This window comes from Dryobates pubescens, chromosome 4 (assembly GCF_014839835.1).
Source record: "Dryobates pubescens isolate bDryPub1 chromosome 4, bDryPub1.pri, whole genome shotgun sequence".
Taxonomy (NCBI): domain Eukaryota; kingdom Metazoa; phylum Chordata; class Aves; order Piciformes; family Picidae; genus Dryobates; species Dryobates pubescens.
This window is the reverse complement of record NC_071615.1, coordinates 2,050,291-2,076,587: the sequence shown is the minus strand read 5'-3', so window position 1 is coordinate 2,076,587 and position 26,297 is coordinate 2,050,291. Positions and strand designations below refer to the sequence as shown.

Genomic DNA, 26,297 nt, shown 5'->3' with positions numbered 1-26,297 from the left:
CTTCGTTTCCCGTTCCCTTCTCTTTCTTTCCCTGCCTTTCCCCTTTTCGCTTTTGCTCCTTTTCTTTCCCCCTTCCCTTTCCCCCTTCCCGCTACCCATTCCGTTCCATTCGCGCTCCTGTTTGTAACCGAGCCCGTTCCGACCCCCGGCCTCGAGGCCCCCTGCCCCCTGCCCGGACCACCAAGCGCGACCCTGTCCCCATGTACTCTGACGTCACGATGGGGGGTAGCAAGGGGCTCCCCAACCTCCCCCAATCCCACGGTTGCAGATAGAGAAGGGGGGTACATGGTGCATTTGAAGTACCCCTGAAGGAAGCTGGTCTGAGAGCCCCGGGCACCCCCCAAGCCCTCCTGCTGCTAAATTCCAGCTAAATCCCAGGGTGTGTGTCCCATTCACACCACCCCCTGCAAAAAAGCGCTGCTGGAACAGCAGCCTGAGCTTGGGCAGTGCTTATCCCAAGGGAGATGCTGACCAGCCTCCTTCCCCGGCCCGTGGGTCACCATCCCAAGGGCTCTCTGGCCGGTGGTGAAGCGTGGTGGTTGACGTTGCAGACCTACCGGAGGCTGTCATTGACGTCAGAGCGGGGAGATGCTGGGGTGTGTGTTTGTTCCCCGTTGCCTTCGATGCGGTCCCTCAGACCTGAGCAAATCTGAATACCCAAAAGCTCTTGTGGCTACTGGTTCCTGCATGCTCTACCCCCTTTGGCTGCGAGCTGTGCCGTGCTGGTTGCCCTCAGGTGACCTCCCAGAGTGATGTTTTGGAGGAACAAAAACAACAGTGGGGGTTTTGCATGCGAAATTGCTCCTAGGGTAGTGTGTGCGTGAAGGGAAGGCATCTTTGGTGGTCCCAGAACCATCTGAGGGTTCTCCCAGCTCTGCTCCGTCTGCCAACATCGCCAGAGCCTCCTTGAGGGTCCAGAAATGTTGTTTTACTGGGTGCTGGGACTTTGCTGGGACTTTCCCTTCCCCGAGGTAGCAGCTTGTGTTCCCCAGGAGGGCGAGCAGCACCGGGGTGGCTTTGCGGATGTGGTTGCTGTCACCTGTGTGTTGATGAGAGAGGGTTGGCTGTGCATGGTGCCCTGGCACTGCGTGCTCAGCTGGTGCTGAGACCGCATCTCCTGCTGTCTGTCACTGCCTGATGAAAGTGGACCTTGAGCTGCTGGGGGGATGGAGTGGAGAAGGATGGGAAGGAGCCAAATGAGATGGAGGAAAGGACGTGTTCCCTCTGAGCGCTCTTCCCTCCCCATTCCCTGCGGGATCAAAGTGTGCCTTGAGGTATGACAAAAGCAGTGATGATTAGGGGTTTCAGTATGGGTTTGTACCTGGGGCTTGGAGCCCAGGCTCTGCACCCGAAGCAGTAGCTCTGCAGCCTGGGGCTGAGTTCAAGGCAGGAAGTGAGAACTAAATTAAAATAATAAAATTAAGAAAAAAAAAAGAAAGAAAAGGCAAGCACAACCGGTAGAAGCTGCTGGGGAGATTTAGGGAAGCAGCTGGGCTGTGCCGTGGAGCCCAGCAGAAGTGTGCATCCTCATCTGCTGAGGAGCTGCCCCTGCCGGGGACCGCAGACCCACCTCTCCTCTCCTGGCTCTGTCTCCTCTGCAAGCCCCAGGGAACAATTGCATACAGAGTGCTTCGTTTCAGAGCCGCCACAGTCATTTCAGAGACCTTTTAGGCAGGAAAAGTGCTCTGTAGCGTGTAATTTGAAGGCTCTGCTCTGAACCTTCACTGTCGCTCTGCTAAATGATCCTCTGCTCTTCCAAACCTTTGCTGCCTGGAAACCAGCAGCCGTGACCTGGTTCCTGGCCTAGCTCCGTCCCTGCTCTCCCTTCGGCCCCATGCTAAGGTGAGGGGAATAGGAGGTTGCAAGGAGCAGCCCAGAGTGTTCTCTCTGCCTTGCGTGGGGCCTCTCAGACATCAGAGTCCTGTGAGATTTCAGCCAGTCTTAATCATCTCCTGCCTTTGCCTGTGCTGCAGAGGTTGTCACAGCTCACTAAGGATCTTCCAGCCTGGAGGGTCAAGCTTTATGAGGGCTCTAGGGACCCCAATAGATTTCCCCCCAAATGGGGGAGCTACAGAATTCTTTTCTGTAGCATCTCTCAGACTTGGCAGCTCGGGGTGGGGAAGGACAGTTTGTTCTGTCATCAGAAGAAACAGCATAACTTTGGTTGAACTGATGGAGCCTCACCAGGGACATGGTGAGCTGAGCCCAGAGGTGACAGGCTGTCAGTTAGCCTGGGACTGTGTTATCACTGGAGGTTTCCTCATCTCTTCTTTGCTGCCTGTCCCAGCATGAGTAACCCTAAAACTGTTGTTGGTTGGAGGCACACCTGCAGGAACGGAGCAAGCTGTGGGTTTCCTCTTGCTGTGGGCACTGCCTGTCCTGCCAGATGCAGGCAGGGCTTTGAGTTTCCAAGCAGCTGGGCTCTGCAGGCAGTTTTGTGGTGGGGCAAAAGGGAGAGGGTGAGGAGAAGGGTTCCATGTGAAGGGTTTGGTTGTCACCCCATGGCCCGTTCCTGGCTGGTGTGGTCTGGTGCTGTGGCACGGGGCTGAGTGCTGGGCTGGTGTGGCAGCACGCTGGCTGGCACCACTCAGGCTCACACAAGTCTCCTCTTGCCTCGTACTGCTTCTCTTCGCTTTGGATTCACTCCTGATTTCCGCTGGAGCAAGGAGAGTCTTGGTGACGTTGGATTTCTGCCCATCACTGAATCAGACCCATGGCTGGGGCAGGAGTAAACAATCTTGAGTCCATCCTAGGCAGCTGGATCGGACCTGCCAGGCACGCACCTGGCTCTAACGTGCTCATAGACTCCACCCTGTCCCCAGGTGATTGCTGCTGCTCACTAATGACAGGCTTCCAGCAGTGCCACTTGGCTTCTGCTCCCATCCTATCCACTGTGGCAAGGGCATGAGTAAGGGCAGTTTCCTTCTCCCCTCTTCACCTCCCAGAGGGATGCTCCACAACTGCAGCCCTTCTGAAGACTGGGCAGGATGCATCCCAGCTGGGGCAGAGCAGGTCGGACCTGTGCATCATCCTGTCAGCATCTTGTCCCACCACCCACTTGGAAACATGCTCGAAATCCACCTGCTCAGCATCATGTGGATTTGGGATTTCCCCCAGGAGGGCTCATGCAGCTGCTTGGGGCTAGCAGCAGTGAGGTTTTCACCCTGGACCTGGTGTGGAGGAGGAGAAGGATGAGGAGGGAGACAGGTGCAGGCACTGGGGAGCCAGCATCATGGCCAAGTGTAAAGACTCAGAACCAAGCAGCGGTCACCACCTGCACTTCCCAATCCCCAGCCAACAAAAGCTACATGTCCCAGTGAAATGAGAGCCTCCACTAGCTATGAAAGATGGAGGGTGGCTTCCTAGGGCTGCCAGTCACCCGTGGTCCCTGGTGGGAGGGTGACCATTGCTGTGTGGGGAGGCCACTTGGCTGCGGGAAGGCAGCCACGTGGTTTTTGCTTTGCTTGCAACAGCCTAGTTTTTCAAGCTGGAATATGCTCAAAGATGATATTTCTGAGTTGCTTTTTTTTGGTTTTGTTTTGTTTTAAGTGACAGCATTTCCCCTTTAAATTTACATCTCTAGCTGGGGAACACAGAGCCTGGTGAGAGAGGGAGTGTGAGACTTTTATAAAAAGAACGAGTCAGGTTTTATTATCCCTTTGAGACGAGCAGGGAAAATCTATACTGAAGGCATGAAATAGCAATAAAAATGGACTTTTTGCCAAAGCAAAATTAATTGAGTGAATCTCACTCCTCAAGCCTGAGCTCTGAGAGGCTTATGAGTTGGATATGAACCACTCTGCCCCCTTCCTGGCTCTCATCTCCCAAGGAGGGAAGGCAGAACCTCCCACCGGTCCTCAGCGCTGGTCACCAGAGCAAAGAACTCCTGCTTGAGACGTGGCATCCCCACCACTTTCAAGGCTGGGTTTGCCTCCAGCCCTAATGGTCCCCAGAGCAGGGACCTTCTCCAAGTCTGTTGGCTTGTGGACCTGCTCTGATATATCTGAATGTGATGATGACAGTGGTTCAGTGGTCACCCTTCTGCTGTTCACTCTCTCAACCATCATCATCAGGCACAGCATCCAACGTGGATGGTGAATTTGAGGGAGTCCAACAAGAGAAAGGAAGAAGACTGAACACAGGCTCTTTGGCCTTGCTCTGGAAGCCAGGAGAGGAACTTGCTGCCTTATCCCAGCCTGGGCTTGCCCTTATTAACCATTATTCTCCCTCATCTCTTCTTCCTGCTTCTGCCTCATGATGGGATCTGCCTCTCCAGTGTGTCTTCTCTCTTCACAGAAAAGAAAATCCCTCCTGGGTTTTGTTCATCTGGATGGCCACATACGGCATCAACTTTGCTCTCCCCTTTTTTGGGGTGAGGATGGCAGGAGGAGGTGGCAGGAGGAGGATGGCTGGACAGAGTGGCTAGGGGACAGCTGGATTCATTTCAGCAGATGGTGCAAAGAGGACGAAGCTGCATAAACCTCCTGAGTCGACCAGAGAGATGGAGATTAAATAGCGAGAGGGCTGAGAGGCAGCTCCAGGCAGGAGAAGGAAGGAAAAAAAGGGAAAATGGGGGTGGAAATAGGATTGGAGAGTGGAACTGGGGAGAGGAGTGTTGATTTGAACAGGAATCTCCTCCCACTTGATGTCTCCCCTCCAATTCGGAGGACCTAGATTCAGTGCCATAAAAATATAGCCCTTTTCAATCCCTTATCTTGCAGGAGCAGAAACAATTGGCCTGCAAAGAAGGAGAAAACAATCTGTTTGACTGACAAACAAAAACACATTTCTGCACAAAAGGAGGAGGAGGAAGAGGCAGCTGTCTGGCTGCTGCTTCGGCTTTTTTCCTTTCCCCTCCCTCTCCTGCCCCTCGCTGATGGTGTCAGAGCAGAGCCTCTACCCTTGCCAGCAAAACACCCTCCGTTCTGACTGGCTGGGTTCAATGTCAGGCTCCTGCAGCAAATGTCATTGTCCACCTCGCTGTCACCAGCCCTGTTAGAGACACACAAGCCCCCTTGCTGTGTCCTCCTGAGGCTGGTGGAGGGGAAGGTGGCACCCTGAGCATCAGTGGGGCAGAGCCTGGCTGTCAGGAGGTGCCTGTTGGGTGCCAGAGACAGAAACTGGTGCTCAAGAGAGAGGCACCAAGGCCAGCAGCATGCAGTGGATGATTTGGGGATGGAGGGAAAGCAGAGTATCGCTCCTCAGGGGCCCTTAGGGAAGTTCAGCTGGGTGTGAGTGATAGACTGGTATCGTGGGCAGCATCATTGGAGCTCCTGAGTGCTACAGCTGGAGATACTGCTGGAGGCTTGGCTGTCTCCAGAGTCAGTTCTGTGCCTTGGTTTCCCTGTCTGCAAACCCAGCCAGACCACATACATGCTGTAAGAGAGCTGGGGCATAGAAGTGCCCAGTGCACCTTAAGCTGTGGTCCCAACAAATCATTATCCATGAAAGGTCATTGTGACAGCCACCAGATCAGCACTGGGAGGAATCCACTGGACAGCCAGGAGCAGAGCCTCTGGGATCTCAGCAGTTCTCCATCTCTCCAGAACAAACTCCTCAGAGGCTTTTGGAAAGGGGGGCTGAGTTTCCCTCTCAGGTGCTCCAACCAAGCAGCAGTTTCCTGCCTGGAATGACCTTGCAAGGGGACTCTGCTTTATGGGGCCATGGTCTGAAAACAGCCAAATGTGATACCCAGTGCTGCCCAACATGGGAAGGCAGGAGGCTGGAGCAGGGCAGTCTCTGCAGGAGCTGGTTCCTTTATTTATTTTGTGGTCAATAAATGGATACAAGAAGAAAGCCCTGAAGCCACCAGGACAATCTTGATTGCTTTTGATCCAGGTTGATGGTGACCTGCTGAAGTCCACTGGAAAGAGGATCCTGCGCTGGTGGATGGTTCACTTTTTCCTCTTTTATAAGGAGCTGTTTTACTCCTCAGCCAAGTAGCAAAATAACCTGTGAGAAATCAGAGATTCCAGGTGAGTTAATAACAAATAATGACTCTCAGTTCCTGAGGGCTTCTCTTGATGCCTCAGTCCAGGCACAGAACAGCCTGTGCATACCCAGCCAGCCTTGTTGAAATCAAAATGCTGGTGCAAATTGATGGAAGCATCCTGAATTCAAGAGATCCAGCCTCAGCTTTCTTAGAGTGCCACAACAGAAGCTTTGGGGAATATCTGACCCAAGACATTAGAAGAACTTGATTATTGTTTGGGGTTATTTTTAATTCTTGCATTTGCCTTTCCTCTTTCATTTCAAAGGAAGATGAGAGGAACCATTGCCCCACACATCAAACTGCAGGCAGAAGAAGATGTGAGAGATGAGTGGACTCCTTTTAACAACTTTGGCTCTTGACTTTCCTCCCCAGAAGGGGAAGATGCATTGGCAGCCTGTCTTGTGATCCAGCTGTAACCTTTTGTTACCCTGATAAACGTCAGCTGACCAGGCTGGGATGTAAAACAGCTCCATCTCTACCAGACTGTTGCAGCACTGCCTTGCACATGGTAGCTGGGCAGGAAGAGGCCTCTGGTGTCTCCCTGCCTGAGCAGTGCCTGCAGGCTTTGCCCAGCACAGGGGCACTTGCAATGCTCTGCAGGGAAGTGCAGGCAGTGACAGCAAGAGCAGATTTTGCCCATATTGAAGTGGGTGGCAGCACCCATTGGGGACCACAGCTCCCAGAGCAGGGTGCTCCAGCCTGGGCTGGGGAGGATCTTTGCTGGGATTGGTGTTGTGCAGATACTGTTAGTGAAGTGGTGTTGCTGGACCCTACAGTCAGTGCTGCTTGGGGGCACTTGTTCCATTCCATCAGGTTGTGGAGCCTGGAGAAGAGAAGGCTCCAGGGAGACTTTCAGTACCTGAAGGGGGTCTATAAGAAAGATGGGAACAGACTTTTGAGCAGGGCCTGTTGTGACAGGACAAGAGGTGATGGTTTTAAACTAAAAGAGGAAGATTCAGACCAGAGAGAAGGAAGGCAATTTTTATGATGAGAGTGGTGAGGCACTGGCCCAGAGAGTTGGTAGATGTCCCATCCCTGGAACCATTCCAGGTCAGGTTGTTTGGGGGGCTGAGCAACCTGCTCTAGTTGAACATGCCCGTGCTGACTGAAGCAGGGCTTGGACTGGGTAAGCCTTAAAGCTCCCTTCCAACCCAAACCATTCTATGATTCTGTTTCAGCAGTGTCCTGATCATGCTGAGACCTCTGCAGCCACCTGTCCATCTACCCTGTGCTGAGAAGCTCCCAGCTTCTCTGTGCCCTGGTGTGGCCACCAAGGTCCTCCGGCACCCTCTCTCCTTATTTACTTGCTCCTGCCCCTCAAAAGCTCCTGCCTTCTCCCTTCAGCTTCTCTCTCCCAGCTGGAAAGCAAGCATGGGGAAGGTTTGGCCTCCACACTCATTGCTGGATGCAATTGCTGTGATAAAGTAAATCTGGCAAGGACATGGAGTTTGGCTCTTGAGCAAGAAAGACTGTTCAGGTTTTGGTAGATGCCTGCTTCTCTGGTCCTCTATGCTCTGAGCATCAAAGGTGGCCTTGGGAGAAATTGTCAGGGTGAAGCCAGAGTTCATCTCAGTCTAGGGCTTGAGGAGAGACAGGGTGATATTTGGTGAAGTTCTGGCTCTTGGTTTCAGATCCTGCAGGGATCTGGATGCTTGCAGTCTCTGGATGGTGGGATGCTACTTCCCCTTGCAGGTGGCCAAGTGTGTGTGTCCAGGTGGCCAAGAAAGCCAACAGCATCCTGCCCTGTATGAGCAATAGTGTGTCCAGCAGGACCAGGGCAGGGATTTTTGCCCTGTACTCAGCACTGGTGAGGCTGCAGCTCAAATAGTGGTGTCAGTTTTGGGCCCCTCACTTCAAGAAGGCCATTGAGGTGCTGGAGCATGTCCAGAGAAGGGCACTGAAGCCGGTGAAGGGTCTGGAGCAGTCTTGTGAGGAGCAGCTGAGGGAATTGGGGTTGTTTAGCCTGGAGAAAAGGAGGATGAGGGGAGAGCTTGTAGCTCTGTAGAACTCCCTGAAAGGAGGTTGGAGCCAGGTGAAGGGTGGTCTTCTCCCAAGTAACAGCAGCAGGACAAGGAAATGTCCTCAGGTTGTGCCAGGGGAGGTTTAGGTTGGACATGGGGAAACTTTTTTTTGCCTAAAAGGGTTTTCAAGTCCTGGAACAGAATGCTCAGGGAAGTGTTGGTATTACTGTCCCTGGAGGGACTGGAAAGCTGTGTAGATGTGGTGCTGAGGATCATGGTTTAGTGGTGACCTGGCAGTGCTGGGTTACTGATTGGAGCTGATGGTCTTAAAGGTCTTTTCTAGCTGAAATAATTCTATGAATCAGCATTTGGTGAAGCAGCATCCACCTGGGTTTTAACCAGACCTACCTGGAGCTGCTTCTTTCCCTGCTGCTGCCCTGCTCACCAGCATGTGCACCAGGGGATCAGCCATCTCCCACCAGCCACAGTCACACAGTTCCACAGCTCATCCTCGATGTTACTCTGCGCTGACGCCTCTTGGGATTTGGCCAGCATGTGTCAGGGCTCCGCGGCTCTTCCTCTACAGCTGCTCTCCGCTTGGCTGCGTCACCCAGAGCATCCCTTCCTCCTGCCTGGGGCTGCTTTGTACATCCCCTTGCCCGAGTTATTTCGCCCTGATTTATACCAGGTCACGGGCGCGTGGGCCTTCGCTCGGCCACGGCAGCTCAGCCTCTCCGATTAGAAGTATTTCCAAGCATGACTTCCATCTGTCCGTCGGTCTCTGTGGCTCCCTTCTGCCGCGCTCGCCGCCGCGCAGGGGGCATCGTTCCCATGTGATAATCCCTGCCGGTGGCAGGACCTGTGATAAACGATCGATTCCACGACATTTCGCCGCTTGGCAGAGGGTTGGTGGTTTGCCGTCGTCGCCTTAAGCGTTCAGGAGGGACCGCGACCGCCGCCGGCGCCGTCCTTCTCTCTGCAAAGCGATTCCTGCTCTTTGCTCTTTTGTGGAGGTTCCACTGGGGAAGCAGAGTTGTTTCAATTGTTTTCGTTGGGATCTCATCTCACACGCTGGATTTTGGCTTCCTTTTTTTTTTTTAGGCTTGAGATTTGAAGGGGTGGGGGCGGGGGGGGGGTTGGGCTTGATGATCTTAGCGGTCTCTTCCAACCTGGTTCGTGGTTCTGTGGTTCTGTGAGCTGTTGCAATTAAGACTTTGAAATTCACTTTCTTCCAAGATGCTTAAAATTCGCAGTCTGTGTCTTGTCTTCTTTTCTTCCCCCCCCCTCCATCCCCTCAACCTCCCCCCCTTCCTGGCCAAAAATCCCTGCCGGTAACTTGTTGGCAAGAGACACTTGGAGAACATAAACAAAAAAGGTGGCACCAAAACAGCTAAATTTAACATATCTGAAACCCAGAGTGATGATTCACGGTGGTTTGTTTTGTATTCTTCGCCTGGCTCTGGTAAAAATAATGATCAAAATAATTTAGAAAGAGAAAAAAAGAGAAAAGTCCCATGGCAAAGGGACATTTATAGCTCTTGGTTTCATAAAATCTTCCATTGATGGCTTGCTGCATGCCTGAGGAACATCCTGTGGGCTGGCTGGCGAGTTGGTACCCTGGCCCTGCTCGGCCTGAGGTTGCTGCTGGCTCGGTGGAGGCAGAGGGAGGGGAACGTGCAACCAGCCTGGCTCCACAGACTGCCTTGATCCACACCCGCAGCAAACAAGACCTCGGTTGTCTCACACAGAGCTCCACTCTGGGCACAGGGTGACCGTTAGTGACTCGCCCGGGGTTGTGCTCCAGCTCCTTGAACCAGCTGGAAACATCTCCCAAGGTCTCCTGATCCCCACCCCCAAGCAGCCCCCCTCCTGCCACCGCAGAAAGGTGGCAGAGTTCAGACGTTTCCTCTAATGGGCAGCCTGGCTCTCACTACTACCTCTTGTAAAACCTCCTTGGCTCTTATTTTCTGCCCCCCCCTGCCATCAGGCTGAATCAATATGGTCCCTCCTGGGCCTCCCCCCCGCTTTAACAGCACGGGCTCCCGTGGCATATTTATGCCCACGGAGCGGCGGTGCTGGCGCTCCTCCCCTCGTGGCACCCCGGCTGCTGGCTTCCACCAGCTGCTGCTGCCGATTTCCCTTAAAAATAAAAACCCCTCTAAAGGTACAGCAGGGACACCTTAAATGCAGAGCTGTGGCGTGCAGTTAATCATATCCTCTTAACGGGTTTATTCGCTCATTAAATATTTAAGACTCATTTCTCTTTATCAATAGTGTGGAGGCGTGCAAGGCCCCGGTGCAAAGATTTATGCACACAATAGGATCGGTGCATTTAGATGTGTTTGAAGGGGAGCCCAGAGCCGTTTAAAACTCGACCGAAGGGGGACGGTTGCTGCTGCTGCTGCTGCTGCTGCTACTGTTTGCCTCTGGTGAGGTTTCTGCCTCCTGACTGTGGTTGGGAGGGGAGGTCAGGGGATGTGGGCTCCGATACCCTCCTGGTTGCTTTTTGAGAGAGCCCCTTTCAGAGGTCTGGGAGAGGTCTGCTTGTGCTTGGTGGAAGCATCCTGTTGTGGTGAGGATGGTCCATCAGGGTGCACGGAGGCAGGAGCTGGTGCTGTGAGTGTGGTTGTGGAAGTGATGTTTTGATTCCCCGCTGCTGTTTGTGGGAAGAGCTTTGCTGTTGTGGCTCAGATGTGAATTTCAGCTCATCTGGCACGGTTCAGGAGCTGTCATGCAGGTGCAACATCTGTTATTGTCCTCTTACTACCTGGGCTGTGCTCTTCATGCTGGTGTAAGAGCTGTGGTGGCCTTTTTTGGTTCACAGGATGAGGAAGGAACTCCAAGCCCACACCATCACCTTGATCCTACTTCCCTATCCTTCCCATCATCTACTTCTACTGCAGCTTATCTGCCCAGACCACCATCTAGTGCATCTAATCTTTATCCAGTACCCACCATTGCCCACCCTGATCCCCACTTGCAGGGCTCTGCCAGCTGCTTCCAGAATGTGTTGCTCACACTCGGTGCAGGGAACTGATTTATCCTGCCAGTGTGTATCCTGCTGGCGTGTGTGTGTGTGTGTGTGCCTGTTCCCCAAGCTCTGAGGGCTGTGCGTTACAACCTGGTGCTGGAGAGAGCGGGGACCTGAGGTGGGGCCTGGAGTCTGACTGTGTGTCCAGTGCAGCTGCACAATGTGACCTGTCCCTGTCCTTCCACCCAGCGTGTTGCTGGAGCTTGCAAGGACAGCAGGTCCTGGCACGCAGGACTCTATCACCTCTGCTTAGATCAGGAGGGAACATCTCATGCCAAGACCTGTCCTCCTCAGGCTGCAGCTTGGAGTTGGAGATGGCAGCAGCTGACGCCCGTTTTTTTGCGTGTCCCCCCCGCCCCCATGACCTCCCAGCGGGTTCCTTCCACAGCTTTGCATGCGGCCAGACGTGCCCGTTCCAAAACCTCCTCTCCCGGAGGTGCTGGGGGGGGATGGGGAGGGCGAGTGGCTGTAGTGGCAATAGGCAGAGCTGGCAGTCCCCTCCTGGGGGGGGAGGTGAGAAGTACCCTGGCTGGCTTATTGACAGCCCAGAGCACAGGAGGAGCATGCACGCGTCAGATATTTCCCCAAACCTCTCCTGCTTTGCAACGTGCCCACCAAAAAAAAAAACCCAACCAAAAACCAACCAAGAAAGGATCTGACAGCAATAAAACTGTCGGGTGGCTGCTGCTGGCTTGTTGTGGTGTGGTTCTTTTTTTTTTTTTTTAAAGTTCTATGATAGCTTCTTCCCCCCCCTCCCCCCCCCCCCCTTTTTTTTTTAATAGCTAATGCATCTGTCACTACTTTCCTAATGAGCTTTCCAAAAGGGCCTTGGGGACCTCTACCTATCCATGTGGGCTTGGATAGGAGCTTCCTCGGGGGAAGCAAAGAGAATTCCACTCCTTATTTCACCCCCATCTCCTCCCCACCACCCTCCCAAACTCCTCTCGGAGGGCAGGTTGTCCAGAGGGAGGGGAAGGCAGCAATATCTCGGCACTCGGCGAGCTGGCGTTCACCCCCTGCAATCACAGCCAATAATGACAAAAAGACGGAGCTGCTGCCAGAGATAGAGAGCTGAGCTCCAAGCGTTACAGCAATGTCACAGCCTTGGGACTGCTGCTGGCTGCTACTGGAAAGAAATTTCCTCACAACAGGCAGAGTTATAGGAAGGAGCCATTGATTGCATTAAAAAACACCCTCCCCACCTCTTTTTTTTATTTTTTTTTTTTGGCATGGATTTTCAAGGCTTTTTTTTTTTTTTCCTTCCCTTCTTTTTCTCTCTCTCTCTCTCTCCCCCCCTCCTCCCTTCTCCATTTGCCATTGAAGTTGCGTTCAATAAAACCCATCGCCCGAGAGCGTCTGTTCGCATGTTCTCAGCAGTACAATGGGCAGAGGACTGCAGTGTGCAGAGGCTCAGCCAGCCTCATGCAGACAATGAGGGGCTGGGAGTGGGGTGAGGGGAGTAGGGGCGAGGGGGGGGGGGTGTGGGGTGTGTGTCTCTGATTTGATTTGATTTTATTTTCCCCCCCACCTGCTGGCCCCCCACTACTAATTGTAATCACAAAAGGCAAATGGGAAGGGACTGGGGGAGCAAGGCTGTGGTTCACTGGGGTCATGGTCTCCATCAGTCATTCTCCCAGCCTGTTGCTGGGTAAAAGCTTGGCTCCTTGGTTATCAAAATGACTGAGCAGTAAAAGCCTCTTTGCCCACCCCCTCAAGCCCCCCCCCCCCAAAAAAACCTCAAAAGCTGTTTAACTGACTCAAAAAGCATGAACTTCCCATCGACATCCAGAGAAGACTTTCTGTTGGCTTCTCCAGGCACAGGAGGGAAAACAGAGGGTTTGGTGACTCAGGCACAAACCTGGGATCTCTTCCTTTCTCTGATGCTGTTGGCAAATCCTTTAGGACCCAATTCAGTATGGGGCCAAATGCCACCATCCTGGTGCCATTCAATGGAGCATGAGAGGACACACTGCTTTGTCAGGACTGAATCTTTGACTGTACTGTGCCTGAAGTCCCCTCAGCTGCAAAGTATCATGGTGCTAACCCTACGTTGCATAATGGTGGAGAAGCTCATCACTATTAATGCCAGGGAGATGCTTCCAGAACTCTAGATAAAAGGTGCTCAAGGAGGGAGAATTATTATCCACATGGGCCAAGTAGCTACAGGGGACTCGAAATCTGTTTGTGTTTGTAGGATGTAACCACTAAGGAGGGAGAGACTGGGACAATGGAGCATGCACAGCACTAATGGAATGAGCGTAGGAAAGAGGATATCTCTGGAGACCCTTAGAAACCATTTCCCAGTGGTAAGATCTGCTTGGGTTGTTTGTTCTTCTTCCCAGATGAGAGCTGCAGTCGTGGACGCTTTTATCACTTACGAACTGGACTAGATGGAGGGCCAGAGAGCCTTCTGTAGGGCTGAGCCTGCCTGGCTCTCCAGTGGGTGGGTCTGTGGATTTAACAGGTCTCAGCTTCCGTTTCTCAGAGCTGTGCTTTGTAACACAGGAATCTGGACTGGACGTTTCAGAGCTGTTTTTCATGCTTCTGGGATGCAGATTTGGCCATGCAAGGACATAACTTGGGCATCTTGAGGCTGCAGCTGCAGCAGAACAGTTGGGATGGGCACATCCCCATCCCATCTTGGGATGGAGCCTTGGGATATGGTTTGGGCTGAGGTGTGAATTTGGAGCAGCCCCCTGGTAGCATGTGAGCATGATGGTTCCTTGAAGCTATTTCACTCAGAGATTCACTTTTCCAACTGATTCGTGTTCCCAGTACAAGCCAATTTCTTACTATGGTGCAAGTAAAGCTCTCTGAGGCTCTGCATGCTGATAAGCTGTGGTCGGGCTCTGAGCACTGTGGTGCCAAGAGCTGTATGAACATGATGACCTAGATGACCTTTAAAGGTCCCTTCCAACCCAAACCAGTGCATGATTCCATGATTCTATGATCAGTAGGACAAGGGGTGATGGTTTTAAACTAGGAGAGGGAGATTTGAACTAGGTAGAAAGAAGAAATCTTTTATGAGAAGGGTGGTGAGACGCTGGCCCAAGTTGCCCAAAGACATAGTAGATGGCCCATCCCTGGAGCCATTCCAGGTCAGCCTTGCTGTAGTTGCAGCCATCCCTGCTGACTGCAGGGAGGTTTGACTGGATGAGTTTTAAAGGTCCTTTCCAACCCAACCTAGTCCATGATTCCATGAACACAGGCTGTCCCTCGAGATCAAAACCAAGTTAAGACAAGCTGTTTGCAATCTGGCAATGCTGAGAGACCTTTCATTGCCGTACAAACCGTTGGGCAGGCCAGTAAAAGAAAGGCAGCATCCATCCCAGCTTCCCAGGAGTATCTATCCTTTCTTATCCACAGTCCCATACTGCTCCCAGGTCGCGCTTTGCACCCTCAGACAGCCTCATTTTGTGCTCTGGGGAGCTGAAGACCTGCAGCACACCACACTTCTCTTTTTTTTCTCTTGGGTTTTATGTTGGGTTTTTGTTGCCTTTTTTGTTGTTGTTGTTGTTGGGGTTTTTTGTGGGTTTTTTTCCCCCCTCTCCTGGACACTTTACTTAGGTTCTTTCTTCCCTCTCATTTTCTCTACCATCAAATGAAAGCCATTCAGACCAAAACGGTTCAGTCTGCTCTTTGTGTCTGGAAAACAGAACACCAAAGACAGCTGGACCTACCCGAGATGGCCACGGCCGTGGCAACAGTGGCTCTTTGTTAGCTCTGTTGTCTCTGCCCCTATCTCCAGTGTCTGGGGCCCTGTCTCTTTAAAGCTTTAGTGCGCTGTGTCAAAGCCAACAGAGAGTTCAGCTTATTAATGGATTCGCTAGGTTAATATCCCAACAGTTTGGTGTGGTGTGGGGTTTTTTTGTTTTGTTTTGTTTTTTCCACCAGCATAATTTAGAAAGAGGGGGTGGAGGGGGGAAAAGAGAAAGATAACCCAGTCCCATTTCTGGGGAGGAGGGCACGGCATGGCTCATTGCTTTGGAGAAATGGAGCTGGAATGGTTGGTCGGGGCCAGGAGGAGGTGGTGGCCCAGCCCTTCGCCTTCCTGTCTGGGTGTACATCTCTCTCTATCTCCTTCTCCTGCGGGGTTCCCTGCATCAAAGCTTCTTCCAGTTCTTATGCTAATGAGGTGCATTAATGCTTAATGACTGTGAACAGGCTTGTTTAATTGCACCTATCTGAGCAGGAGGCACGTTGCTGTATAAGAGGGAACGACCATGTAAGCAGCTGCATGCCCTCCTGGACAGTCTTAATTACATGTAAAACTGATGTGATCTAAACCACCAGGCTGGTGATTAGTTTAGTGAGGCAGGTGGTACTTTGCAATTCAGTGCCTCAGAAACTCTAGAGCAAGTGAGATCAGATTCTTTCGGAGGCTATGGAGGATAAGGCAAGCCCTGATCATCCTTGAATTTGATGTTGGGTGGGGACAAGCAGCGGCGTAGTAGATTAATTTAATTAATTTATTGCAGTTAGTTTGCAAAGACATTATCCGCCGGCGTCTGTGCGGAATACTGAGCAGTCCCATTAATGCAATGCTATTTCGCCTGTAAATCCTCTCCCCCCGCCCCTTACAGGAGGAATGAGCTGCAGTGGTCTCAGCTTTCTGCAGCGTTATCTCGCGCTGTTTGAATCCGACTGATTGTCTGAACTACAAAGGGCCCCGGCGCTAAGCAAAGCCATCCCCATTGGCACTAGACCTAGATTAATGACTCTGCATGCATCGCCTTGGCTCCAAACTGGATTTCCCTAAAGCAGCTAAGGGCGCTGCTGCCTGCATTCCCCTACTGGCGCCTCTGGCCGGCTTGCGAGGGCTGTGCTGGTGAGAGCAGCTGATCCGGGAGCACCTCCAAGTGAGAAGGTTGTTAAGGAGGGGTGTACAGGTATGAAGGTACCTGTCATCACCAGCCATCTGCTGCTAATTACCCAGCCTCCCTTTTTTTGCCGTTGTTTGTTTTGCTTTTATTCACCAGAGGGGGGGGATTTAAAATAAAAAACAACCAAAAAACCCAACCAAACAAAAACCCACAAAACCCCCGAACAAACCCCAAATCCTCACAACCTTATTTAGAAATCGCTTGGAGCTGCAGTCCTGAACCCCGCAGTGTCCTGGAGTCAGTCGTGCTCCCAGGGCAGGCATCTGCCAGCACACCGTCCCTGTCTCTGCACTGGACCCTTCCCCTTGGCCTCCTCTCCTTTCGCTCCCTCCCCGTCCCATGAACTCTCTGATCTTCCCCCCTCCCTGCCCGCCCGGGCCCCAGCGGAGGCTCTTCCTGACGTTACTCCCACAACAACCACTTCCTTCCCGTCCCGGCAGCCCCTGGCTCCACAACCGTCCCTTCCCGGCCCTGGCCCCGCACTATCTCCCCGAGACCCCTCTTCTGCAGCTCCACTTCCAGCCACCGCTATTTATTTTGTAAGGGCTTATCTCAGATGTGGAGGCTCTTTCCCATGGGGTGAAAGCCGTGGCCATGGGACTGCCGGGTGGGAGGTGACTCACAGCCCTGCTCCCACCGTCATAGAATCACAGAGTCGCGGAAGCGTTGTGGTTGGAAGAGACCTCTAAGATCATCAAGTCCAACCGTTAACCCAGCACTGCCAGGGCACCACTTAACCATGGCCCTCAGCACCACAGCTGCACAGCTTTTCAATCCCTCCAGGGATGGGGACTCCACCACTGCTCTGAGCAGCCTGAGCCAGGGCTTGACAACCCTTTTGGGGGAAAAATTGTTCCTCATGCCCAACCTAAACCTCTGGTGCAACTTGAGGCTGTTTCCTCATGTCCTGTCAGTTTTCCCTTTGGAAAAGGGATCAACCTCCACCTCACTCCAGGCTCCTTTCAGGGAGCGGTAGAGAGCAATTAAGGTGTCCCCTGAGCCTCCTTTTCTCCAGGCTAAACAACCCCAGCTCCCTCAGCCACTCCTCACAAGACTTGTTCTCCAGACCTTTCACCAGCTTTGTTGCTTTTCTCTGGACGTGCTCCAGCCCCCAATGTCTTTCTTGGAGTGAGAAGCCCAAATCTCTTCTGGTAGCTGTAACACCTGTGAGATTTTGGGGTTAGAAACCCACTATATGGGACATACGTTAGCTAAACCACAGGGACTAGTTCCCCAAAATTAAGCATCCCCCCCCAACCCTGCCACTCTTTAGGCTTGTTTGCAGGGAGGGAGGTCCTGGCCATGACAGCTGGCAGCTTGTGGCAGGAGGGCAGCAGGGCAGGAGATGTGGAAGGAGCAAGCTAGGTGTGTGTCAGGGGTAAGAGAGTGCTTTGGCATCTTCTTCAGTGTCTTCCTCCCAGCTGGTGTGGTGTTTCCTTGCAGGAAAAGGTGTGTGGCGGTGGCAGGGCATCAAGAGAGGGAATGGCAGGGGGAGGTGCAAGAGGGCAGCTACCCTAAGGGGAGAGCAGGACCCAGCCTGGTTTGGGTGGGAGCTCTTGCTCCACGGGTGAGTCCCACTCCGAGGCATCACAGCTACCTGGCTCCCTGTAGGGGAAGTGGTACCACAGCCACCTGCCTGCTCCTTGCCTGCTCCATCATGGCTTTTCCTCTCTTTGTCCCACTGAAGCACATTTTGGCACGCCAGCTTTTGGCCCTAAGGCAGACTTTGGGTGGCAGAGATGACTTTTCCTCTGAGATAAGCCACCCTGCACTCAACCCTGTGGTGGCAGTGGCAGGGCAAGCCCTGAGGTTCCTGATACTGCTGCTCCCAGGAACCCTGACCCAGCGTAACGCCATCATACCAGACCTCACTACCCCAGCAGCCATGCCTGCCCACAGTGCCATGCCCTCAGGTGTGCCAAGCACCCCCAGACACCCCATCTTTATGAAAGCAGGAGCATTTTACAGAGAGCTGATGCAGAACTGGCCCTGCCATGGCCGTGGGGTACATCTGCCTTGGTGGGGGCTCAACCCTGAATCGTCTGTGGGCAAAACACTCTGGCGCTGAACCTGTGCCTGAGCAAAACCTTTTTTTAGCACTCCCCTATTTGCCAAGCATACTTCCTTTCTTTTGATTCTTACCACCTACATACAGTCTGACTGCAATGGGGGGAAGAGAAAAAAAACACAGAGAGAGAAAAAAAAAAGAGAGAAAGAATTGCAACATTCAGTAGAAAGCTTTTCTGTCTAATGACGTTAAATTTATTAACCAAAACTCCAGCTGCACCAGGCTGGGATCTAATAATATTCAGGCTATGGAGACATCAAGTAGAAAGAAGCTTAAAGCCCTTTTTATTTCACAGTAAAACTGTCAGTAAATAACTGGATTGTCTTGAGACTGAGAAAATGGGGATTTATCTTCCTGAACATGAAAAGTGTGCTTATTTTTTTTTATCAGCTTCAAAAAGCCCCAGCAACCTTGATTTTTTTCTTCCACACCGTTCTCAGCAGCTCTGCCAAGCCCCAAAACCACACAAATCAAGAGACAGGCTCTAAAGATATTTTTAATTAAATTAATTCCTTTTCCTTCCTTCCCCATTTCTCCCTTCTCCCCTCCTCCATCCTCTCTTTCTCTCTCCCTGTGTCCCCAGCTAATGACTTCTAAGCACTGTGACATTTCAGCACTGGCTGTCACTAACACCACACCTCCATGCTGGTTATAAATTGGGCACAGAGACATAAAATTCCCTGCAGAAGGTCCCCGTGTGATGATATTCTCTGAGGTAAATCTCCAATAGCTCCCTGTTTTCTTTAATAACGCTAATAGGCATAGATTAATTAAACTGTTATATTACTTCCTTCTTTCTACCAGCACCAGTTAGAAATCTTATTACCTGCTCCTCTCCGCTTGCCTTTTCCCCAAGGTGGTTCTATTCCAACCAGTTACCAAGGTTTCTCAGAGGCTGTAGCACAAGGTGAAAACGACAGCCACCATCTCCACGAGGCTGGATCCTGCCCCCAGCCCTGGGCTCCGAGATCTCACCGACCTCGGCAGAGTCCAGGCGGGCGTAAGCGGGGTCAGGATTAAACCTCAATTTGTCTGAAGAGGTTCTGTCTTGAAAGCAACAGCGGGGCTATTGTTGAGTCTGGATTCCCCCTCTAAAAGGGACCACAGCTGTAGGAAAGGGAATTGTATACATCCATCAACTCCTCCAGGGCCCCAGGATGTATTAGTTAAGATTGCGGGATAACATGTCTCGGCTCCACTGAAGGGGTCCTTTGAATGACATGTTGGATATACTGTTGCACATCTGGCTGCTGTATTATTGAATTGCTCTACGGTTGCATTTTCCAGACCACGGGAATGTCTTGGTCTGGATTGGGGAGGGGCGGGGGGGAGAAGGATGAAGGGGATGACATGTGGGAAAATTAGAGGGATGCATCCCGGTGGGTTTGGATGGAGCTGCGTGGTGGAGGCGGGGAGGGAAGAGGGGGGAGCAAGGCAATGCTTTCACACAAAATGCCGTGTTGCCATTTGAAATCCACTCCAGAGCTTCCTGCTCTAATTAAATTTGTCACCATCGTTACTATAATGCCTGCCATTCCTCCGGTGCTTTTTGTTCTCAGGGATCCCAAAACATGACAGAGGCAAGGGCAAAACCTCCAGGTCCTCCCTGTTACCTCTGCGGGAGCCTTTCCTGAGCAAAACCAGAAAAAAATGCAGTTGTAGGAGCTGTTTTGGGGCCGCTTCTGGTTTGGGGACAGTGGAGCAAAGTATACCGAGTCTGGGTGATCCGGGTAGCTCTCACACTCACTCATAAGGTACCTTCTGGGACCCCTAATTTGCCGAAGCTTCAGTGAGCGCCCTGGGAAGACCATCGGCACCAAAGAGCCCTTCTTGGGTTCTCACTTGGCTTGTCCCTCTCTCAGCCCCTCCAGACCCACATGGGAGCCCAGGGTCCCCATTGCTGCACATCTGCTCTAGGCACCATGTCCAACCAGCCTGCCACGAGGTGCCACGTACGGCTGCTCTGCACCGTGCAGGGGCAGGAGGAATTCACTAATTACTCGCGGCTCTTAGCATGGCCCCTGAACGCTGCCAGAGTGGCGTGAAGGGCTCAGAGCAGGAGACACAACCTGCTCCATCGTGTCTTCTGTGTCAGCTTGCAACGAACTGAATGCAAAAAGGCTGTCTGAGCTGCAAACAGCCGAGCCCTTGGAAATTTAAAGGTGCAGAGCACAGAAAACAAAGGCGAGGCGATCGCGCTGCTGAATATTCATCCTGGTGTCTGATCCTGCCAGGAGCAAAGCCCACACAGCTCCCCTGAAAGCTGATGGGAGGGAACCTTGATCTGAACCTCATCTTGGGCTCCAGCCCAAATCTGAAGGGGGGAGGGCAAATTAGTCCTTAATGCACATATATCTTAGACTAAAACCTGATAAGGGAACTCTCCTATGTTAATTTACCGGAGTTATTTACTATCCTGATTGCTGAAGGTACTCTGATTAGCGCATGCAATATTTCTATACCTTCGGTCTGATTAACCCATATCTGCAAAATAAATATTTGTCTCATTATAGTTATGCGATCGTGCAATCAAAGACCCTATCATAATGGGAAAGGGAGAGAGTATCCGTGTGGAAAAGGCAGGGAATGGCGACACAGAACGAGCAGGTTTGAGAGTGAGGAGATGAAAAGCGGGGGCATAGCTGGAGGGGGAGGCTCAGTGGTCATAGCCTCTGGCTGGAGGGGTTGAAATGCCAGGCAGGGCACGATTCTCCTCCTGTTTCACCAGTGCTAATTGGGACTAACTCCACTTGACTCAGCAGTGTTGTGCCAGTCCCAGCGAGAGGAGGGTCAGACCTTGGGAATCACAGGGGTGAGTCCCAGCAGGCTCCCAGCCTCCAGCTTTTTTGAAACAGAAGCAGGGAGTTCCCGGCAGCAGCGCGGTGCATGTGCCAGTCTCCCAGACGAGCTCTTAAAATAGCCCAGCGCACCAGGCTGTGGCACCGGGGGAGAGCGCAGAGGATGAAGTGTTCAGGCATTCTGGCCCAGATCTGGGGAGAGGAAGGGGGTTGGCAGCTGCCTGTCCACGGTGAAGGTGGCTTAACGCAAGGTCTGGGGCAGCTGGCACCCTGCAGCCGGGCGGCGGGGAGCAGAGGAGGTGGCAGCCGGCGGTGCCGGCACCGCCACGAGTGCCGGTCATCCTCCTTCGGCGAGCCGTAAGTCATCTGGAGGAGAGGATCCCCACTCTGCCGTTGCAAGGCTGTTTTGCATATGCTCCGTTAGGAAAAGCGAGGGAGTTTTATTGTGGCTGTACAGAAGAGTGAAGTCAAGAGGTTGCTTTATGGCTCGCAGATCCCGGCGTCGAGAGGAGAGCGTCCCAGATGCAGCATATAGTAAAGGCTGGCGGCGTGGTGTGGTGCTGCTGCATCGCTCTGCAAAAGAGCTGAAGTCATTTTTCTTCTAAGGGCAGGGGGTAGTGGGGAGGAAATATGAAGGCAGCCCTGTTGCTAAGGAAAGCTGCTCTTTGTATGGTCGTACATTTAGGTAATGCTAATGAAAGACCATAGAGTAGCGAGGTGCAGATGTCAGCACTGTGCACTCCTGGATGTTTGATTAGCATTTCTTTGACTTTGCCTCCTCTAAGAGAAATACCTGAGTGCATGGATATTGGGAAAATAAAATCCCCCTTCTCCCCTGCCAACAGCACACGTTGTGCAGAGCAGGGGAAGACCTTACCATAATGAAACGCTCCATAACGAATGTGTATTTTTCTACCTCCCCTTTCCCCCCCAACACACACACCCTGGAGAGGAGGAGAGCAAACATGTGATGAGAACAGAAATAGTCACATCGCTTAATGCGTTGCTGGACGGTGCCCAGCCGGCACGGCGATGAACCTGGCGTAAGACCCGACAGCAGCAGACCAGCACAGCATCCTATTGAATGGCTGGTGGCCCACAGATGTTTTAAACCTCCAGACTGCAGCTCTCAGAGGCTTCCCTTTCGATTCGAGCTTCGGCAGGCTGCTTTAGGAAGCAAAGGCTGCAGAGGCTCTATCCAGGGACCCAGCGCGTCCGCGGATTAGCTGCTGTGTGCGCGGCGTGCCGGCCCGGATCCGGTGATCCGGCTTAGGAAGCGGGAGAGGACCCACGCTGCCGCTACGGAGCCTGGTGTCCTGCTCTTGAGCGTCGCCGGCGGAATGAGTCAGCCGTTTTCCTCTGCGCGGGGGTCGAGTGCCTGCCCCCGGCTGAGTGTCACTAATAAAAGCACCCAGGAATGGAACCGCTCTGTGCTCGCCTGTCGTGCTTGCGACTGTTTTAAAGAGCAGCTGCTCTGCGTGAGACTTCCAGAGAGAGAGAGCTTGAATGAAGCCCTTATATCTCTCGCTTTTTTTTTATCCCTTTCTTTTTTTTTCCCCTCTGCCACACAGTGCAACGTGGGCTCTGTTCCTCTTCGCCTTTCGCTCTTCCTCCCTGGAGCAGCCCTCTGTGTCGTAGAGGAGTGAGTCCTCCTGAGAGTCCTCCAGCTCCTGCGAGGACCGGTTCCCTCAGGGGCCAAATCCAGCAGCAGGGCCCGGGGGGTGGCAGAGAGGTCTGTGTGAGCAGCTCTCCTCCGTGCCAGCAGTGCTTAGGACAGAGGTTTTCACACTTTTTTGGTGCAAGGCCGGGGACGCCTTCCTCCCTTGCCAGTACCTGCCCCTCCCTCTCGCCGTTGTGCAACATCCCAAGGGCAATTACAGCAGCGCTTACGTGGAGGAGTGATATTGGGAAAGTATTTAGTCATTTTTAACTGTTCTGCTGGCAGCTCCCCTCCCTTAAGGTGGTTCCTATTTCTTCTCCCTTTCCAGCATTTCATTGCAACTCCTCATGGAAGTCCCTGGCCCCACAACCCTTCTTGGTGCATCCTTGGTTGTCAAGGGCTCCTTTCAGCGAGGGTGAGGCCACGCTGCCGTGGAAAAGCCCCGTTCCCATCGGACAACTCTGTTCCTTTCCTTTCCCATGCCTGTTACTGTGATTTTAAATCTTTGCACCTTGGCAGTGAAGCAGAGGGGGGATGGTTTTGAAAGCAAAAGTAAAAGACAGGAGGTTGCAGATCCGCTCCTGCTCTCAGAGGCTTCTGGATACTTCTTCATCTCCATCCCCAGAGTGCTTTTCCCTGGACCCTGTGTAAACAAGGCAATCCGTTACGGCAGTTTGAGCGTTACTCCACAAACACACCACCGGCCCCTGCCCCCACCACAGGCTCTCCCCACTGCTTCCCTTCCTGCTGCTGTGTGGAGCGTTGGCGTGGGGTTATCTGGTGCTCATCAGCATGTGGGAGCGACCTCTGAGCGTTGGAAAGCTCCAGCAGGACCTGGAGTGGTGTCTGCTTCAGCCCCATGGCTGTGCTGCACAGCTGATTCTGCCTCAGGACAAAACTGAGGAGCCTTCGGGGAAGTTTAGGGACAATGATGTGCTCTAAGGGAGGGATATGGAAGAGTCAGGGTGAACCTGCCTTGGCAAGGGGGGTTGGGCTAGATGATCTCCAGAGGTTCCTTTCAAACCCTATTATCATTCTATGACTCTGCAATTCTGTGAGTGTTGTTTGTCCTAGAAAGAGGCTGAAAAGCAGATCCCATGGTTTGGCACACCAAACCAACAGTAAAATGTGCATGATTGAGGTTACAAAGTCAGGCAGTGAGCACATAAGAAATCCCAGTATTAAAGGCACCTGAGCGGCTTACAGCTGGCAGTGGTGTGTGTTCATTAGGGCACACTCTTAATTCTCTGGTCACAAGCTACTTGTTCCTCAGGGTTTCTGTCTCAGGAAGTGTGGGAATGGATGGAGCTCAGTTAAACACAGCTCAGGGTCCAGTATGTAGCTGTCCCCCCATTATTTGCTCTGGAACCCCAGTGCCTCATTCGCTGTATGTTGTGCAAATCCTACTCAGAGGACAAATTTGTTCCTCCTGGACCTGGTGGTGCTGGGTTAATGGTTGGACTTGATGATCTGGAAGATCTCTTCCCAACTGTTCAGAGATGATTCTGTGATGATTCTGTGATCCTATGGTTATCTTAAAATGCTGAGTCTGCTCTCACCCCTTGCTTTCTCTTCTTTCCCTCTGTCCTTTCTACCTCCATGCTGCTCAGTAGCTGGCAGAGGGGAGGAGAACGACCTCCTGCCAGTAATAACCCTTTTGAGGAAGGCTGGGACCCCAGCACAGGAGGGAATATGCTCTGCAGCTCCAGGAGGGGTGATGCAAGTGCAGCCCACATGCTTCACGCTGCTAGCATTTGATTTTTCCATCTGTTTTTTGTTTTGGTTCAGTTAAAGGCGGAGAGGGGAGGTGGGTTTTGGTGTGAACCTCTTGTCTGTCTGCATGCAGTGTGCAGGAGAAAGGCAGCTTAGCATGGAAAGCCCCAGAAACCCCCAGGAGTGGGCTGGGGAACTTAGACATTATTTCTTCTGAAGCTGCAGGAGAAGCAAACATTTAGGAGAAGCAGCCTTGCAGCCTGCTGTATATATTCCCTTTCTGAGAGCCCAGCCAGCCAGAACCTGGAGGGGACAGATGGAGGAATTAAGGACATACTCAGCTGGGCAGTAGGACTAAGGGATGCTTGCAGGGGAACTGGCTCCCATACCTGAACCACTTTGGAAACAAGGCTGGGAGTCATCACAGCTTTTCTTAGCAAGAGAGCCCTCCACCGGAATAATGTGTTGTGGACATAAAAGGAGATCTGGAGAGGGAGTATTTTCACCCTGGAAGCTGCTGAGGAACTTGCATTTAGCTGCTAGCAATCTGTTTCAAACTGGGTTTCTGTCCCAGGGAAGAGAAAGCAGAATGATCTCGCTGCCCTGACCAGCTGTAAATTCTTCCCTGGCTTTGCTGGGGAAAAACAATGCTCTCTCAGTGCAAGCCTCCCAGAAACCCAGGACACAGCTCTTTTCTGTGTCAGCCCTTCACTGCTTTGGAGAGAGCAGCTAAGGAGAGCAGTCGAGCAGATCCCCCTGACTTTTATCTACCCACAAGTTGGTGGAGTGCCTGGTGGAGGACGGAGATGCTGCCTCCCGCCCTGAGCTGGGCAGGTCACGGTGACACACGCATGACCGGGGAAGAGAGGCCAAGAAACCATTCCTGAGAGAAGAGACTGGGGAGGGATAGGTGCAGGCAGAGCACAAAATGCAAAAGCCATGTTGAAACTTTTGCATTTAGATGCCTGCAGCAGCAAACTGGGGGAGCCTTCCACGAGGACCGATGGATTTCCTGCCTCACAGCATTTGTTTAAGAAGTATTCATAAATATCCCCTCCACTGCTAACCATCCTTTTCTGCTGGGATTTGCCATTAGCAGCTAAATTCAGCATTTTACATATAAAAAGCACCGAGGCTCAATTCTGTACCATGCTTTCTTCAAAGTTCTTGTAGAAAGAGACAACTCCAAGCTGGATTGTGGCTGAGAGCGTGTTGGGAAGCAGGGATTGTAACCCTGCTCAAGGTGCAGTCGCAGCACCCCAGGGGGTGCACATAGTGATGGAAGGATGGGGGGGGTACCCCCTGCAGAGGGACCTGTCAGATGGGTGAGCTGCTGCAAATGGTGGCAGCTTGCATCGAGTGTGTACAAGCAGCACTCACTTGGAGGCCAAAAATGGGCAGGTTCTCCTGGATGCAGCAAGAAGCACATCCCTGATTATCCCATCTCATTGCAAATCCCTTCTGCAGCACGGGGAGGGGGGATGTGGGGGGCTGAGTGAGGTGTGTGCAGCCTTTTTGAGCAGGGAGGGAGATTGTTGTTCCTCCAGCTGCTCTCTCAAAGGTACCTGGACTTTCCCAGCTGAAGTTATACCCAAGAAGTGAGCCCACAGCGAAGGTCCCCATGGAGATGCAGTTTTGGAAGGGAGATGTAGCCTCATACTCCGGCCTGCAGAGGAGTTTCCAAAGGGGGAATTAGGACAGGATTTCAGTGGAAGCGGATTATCCCCTTTCTCTCTTCTCTGAGCACATTTCTTCCTCCAAAGCAGCACATGACAGGCAGGGCAGCAGCCGAGGGGGCTGGCGGGGCAGCTCCCGTGCATGCTGGAGGGGACCAAGCCCCAAGCTCCGGAGGGTTCCCCATGTACCCCGTGTGGCTGGAGGGGATGGAGCAAGAATGGCAGGAATGGGCTGGAGGGAGAGCAGGCGGCAGGCACAGAGCTGTGCTGGTGAAGGGGAGGCACAAAGAGCTGTCAGAACAGCAGGGGCTTGCGCTGGCGACGGCTGCAAATGGAGATGGAAAGGGCTGGAGAGGAAAGGATGCGACACAGCTGGTCCCCTTCGGCTTTGATCTCGAAAGCAGAGGGGTGTTGGCCACAGAGCAGGGGTGGGGGGGGGGGGCGGGGAGAAGGAGGGTGACTCATAAAAATATTGCTGTTTCCATGAAGATGCAGTTACCTGAGGACAGGAAGGA

At 52.6% G+C, this 26,297-nt stretch overlaps 1 protein-coding gene across 2 annotated transcripts in view; it reads left to right on the top strand.

Annotated features, from left to right (window-relative positions):
* Window positions 1-26,297, top strand: part of RAI1 (retinoic acid induced 1) — an 82,271-nt gene that overhangs the window by 543 nt on the left and 55,431 nt on the right. Inside the window, exon 2 of one of the 2 annotated variants that reach the window (XM_054180285.1) lies at window positions 13,179-13,290. The exons of the other annotated variant lie outside the window; for it this stretch is intronic. The gene's annotated coding sequence lies outside the window, so the exon portion shown is untranslated. The remainder of the gene's footprint in view (window positions 1-13,178; window positions 13,291-26,297) is intronic. 2 annotated transcript variants of the gene reach the window in all.